At 44.9% G+C, this 3,455-nt stretch overlaps 1 pseudogene; it reads left to right on the top strand.

Moving 5' to 3' along the window:
* Positions 1–382: 382 nt before the first annotated feature.
* On the top strand, positions 383–3,211 carry LOC136473550 (reticulon-like protein B17; annotated as a pseudogene).
* Positions 3,212–3,455: the final 244 nt, after the last annotated feature.

Here is a 3,455-nt window from a genome sequence, read left to right as displayed (position 1 = left end):
GGGGAGAGGCGCCGCTGGGGTGGGGAAGGAGGGACGCCAGGGTGTGGAAAGGAGCCACCATGGAGGAGGATGTCGGGGTCGGGGAAGGAGCGGTGCGGACGGGGGTGGCGCTGCCAGGGTAGGGGAGGAGGGATGCCGGGGTGTGGGAAGGAACCGCCACAGAGGAAGACGCAGAGCGGGCGGAGCGACGTGAAGCAAGTGGAAAAGGATAAGCCACGAACGAGTGGAGGAGAGTGAGCCTAAAGTGAAGGGTCGGACCCGACCCAACATATATCGTTACCGAAAGGGAAGTCCCCCGAGAGGACCCGATGTCCTGATCCAAAACAACCCAAACAGCTACAAGACTAACCCAAAGAACTGAGCGAGGCAAATCGCCAAACAAATGGAGGCCATGGCCGTAGAACCATCCTCCACGGCGCCGGCTGCCACCGCCAATCTCCCTACTCCGCCGTACCACCACTACCCAGCTCCAGCTAATGAGGTAGCAACGCCGCTGCCGAAGCCGAAGCCAAAGCAATCAACCAATGGGCCGAGGCTGAGGAACCCCTCGCCGTCGCCGTCGATTCAAGTGTCCGAGCACTCTCTGCACGATCTGCTGCTGCTGTCCCCACCACCCCTGAGCTCTCACCGCCACCGGTCGAGGACCCATGGGGTCGCCAGGACGAGCGTGGACGAGAGCCTGGAGATTGTTGCAGTGGTGGGGACACCCATGCCGCCAAGGCAGAGGCGGCGCGGGGGCGCAGAGCAGTGCGTGGTGCCCGCTCTGGCGTCCCCAAGGAACGCACGATGGGCTCTGGCGTCCCCAAGGAACGCACCCTGAGCGGCCGCTGACAAGGCAGCGGCGGTGTTGAACGAAGACGATACAACCATGGCTTTGGTCCCGGCTTGTCCTGTTGCTACCTACGGTGAGCAATGCTCTATCGGCCCCTTCTATTCTCATATAGCGTGGTTGTCGCTGTCGAAAAAATTGCAAAAATCGAAAGATTGACTCCTTGATTAGGGTCCATCTGTGTCTATGAATGTGAGTCCAAGGTCAAATGTGCAAACCACCGATGTTTCGAGTCCCATTTTTGCAAATCGCCCATCGCCATCCTGCTGTCGTGTCTATTGTTCTAACTAAAAATGTTCTCCTACTGTTGATGGTTATAGCCTGTAATAGGATGTCTGCTTCAATTTTGCTAAGCATTCCACTATGATTGTTCCTCTTTTGACACATAGGAACTGACTTTGTGGAACAATCTAAGTTGGAAGATCTCTAGGAAAGGATCGTTGAGTTGGTGATGTGGAGGAACGTGGCTAAATTGACACTCTGGTTCGGATCTGGATCTATGTTCTTCTTCTTATGCTCATTTTCAAGAGACGTCACCTTCAGGCATGCGAATTTTGTTATTCATTCACCTGAAAATTATTGATTTACCTATGTTTCTTCGTTGTAATCTGGTACTTGGCTTTGGGTGATGATTTTGCTGCCCAATCTCAGCTCTCTGTCACCTCGGCGTTATGATCTTAGGCTTAGCTTTCTTCAAGGATTCTATTCCTCAGAGGTATGATTTGATCAAAAAAAAATTTGGTCCATATGGATGATTGAACCAGAGGTAATATGAGTTTGCAATTGGGCAGGCCACAGGTTCAGAATAAGAGAAGCTTCCAGTTGACCGAAGAAGATGTGCTTCTTACTTCTCAAGCTATGCTTCCGATTGCAAACTCCATGATATCCGCGGCACAAGTGATCTTCTCTGGTGAACCCTCAATGACTCTCAAAGTAAGCCTCAAATTTTGTTCATGATCTGGTAGTACTGCAACTGCAAGAGACATTGTTTTCCTTAATAATTTTAGGGGCCTTTGTTTACTGGAATTTCAGGTACTGCCTGTACTTTTGTTCGGTGCTAAATATGGGGGCCTTGTTACAGTGTGGAGGCTTGTAGCTGCAGGTATAATCGAATACACAAGGTACAAGCAGCAAGTCTTGGCATGAATGTTGTAATATAATAATGTTGTGTTTACTGCAAACTGCAGGATTTTTCACCAGTTTTACAGTCCCAAAGCTATATAGCTGTTATTGAAGTCAAATTCATAAAAAAGGTGTGATTCACTTACCACTAGTGACACATTATTTGCTCTCTCTGGCAATCCTTCTTAGCATAAGACTGAATACTCTTTGTTTTGTTACCTCAGTTGAGATTTTGAGATATCAGGCTCTAGAAGCATGGAGGTCTTGCCCACGCAAAAAAACTTGTTGCAGCTATGGTAGTGACAATGTGCTGGAACATGTTTAGTGTGAAGACACGCGTCATGGTAGGTATCTCTGAATGTTATCAACTGATGCAGTTTCCATGAAACATATCCTTTATTATTTACATGTTGTTAGGTGATACAATATTCAACCATGCAATTATTGAGTTATATCATGCAAAATATTAAAGTTTGCAACTCTGTAAGAAACTGATTCCTGCTTAATTCAGGCTAATGTGTGGGTATAAAAATGTTGATGCTTGAAGTTGTTAAATAAGATAATTTGCTTGTTTCAAAAGGCATTTGAGCTACCCTTTAGTTATGATGATTAATGTTGATGGTCTAGTTAGACCAGCAGTGTCAATATAGAACATTACAACAGTCCACTTGTGGTTCAAAATGGAAATAGGGAACAAAGTGTCATTTCGGTATGTAGGAACCATATTACTGACTCACAAATCAATTGTTATTAAAAAAATAAAGACTGATGACAGTAGGCCCTTGCCACTTCACTAGAACAGTTTGCTCAACATATACACTGTGATGCCAAATTCAGCAATCTACTAATTTTTTTGTTGTCAGTGTGTCATTTTAGAATTGCGTGACTGAAATGTTAATGATGTAGCACTGTTTATTACAGAAACACCACTGAACTTGACAACATGTGCAACTAAAATCTATTTCAATTCTTTGTGATTCCTAAAAGATGTATGGTTTGTTTTTTTAGTATGGGAGCAATTGTTGCCATTCTGTTTTCCTGCGCTCAAGGAAAAAGAATCATTTGTAATATCCCCAGCAATTTAATGTATGCTTAGTTTGTTCTCTTAATAATAAATTAACATGGACGTATATCTTTTGTCCAGCCTTTGTTTCACTTGTAATACTGCACTATAATCAAAAGTACCACAAGGCGAACATAACTGCAGAAGTTGGAAGTTGACGAGATGAGCAAGGGCAGACAATGGAGATGGATGACTAAAGTTTTCAGTACTATGCGGTCCTAAATGATGTAGGGGTTCCCAGAGTGCAGCCAGCAGTGCTGCTACTATTTCTATGCAATAATATTCAGTTAGTTCCACATCTAGTGGTCGTATTTTCTGCACGATGCATTGAGGGATCTTTTGTTGTGCCGACTTATAAGCACTCGTGGAGAGGGCCCATTGTATGCTGATAAATAAAATGTAAAAGAGCTAGTCGTGTGCATTATAAATTATGCATATCTC

The sequence above is a fragment of the Miscanthus floridulus genome, chromosome 8 (genome assembly GCF_019320115.1).
Source record: "Miscanthus floridulus cultivar M001 chromosome 8, ASM1932011v1, whole genome shotgun sequence".
Lineage (NCBI taxonomy): Eukaryota > Viridiplantae > Streptophyta > Magnoliopsida > Poales > Poaceae > Miscanthus > Miscanthus floridulus.
Note: the sequence above shows the minus strand (reverse complement) of the source record. Positions and strands in the feature narration are given on the sequence as shown.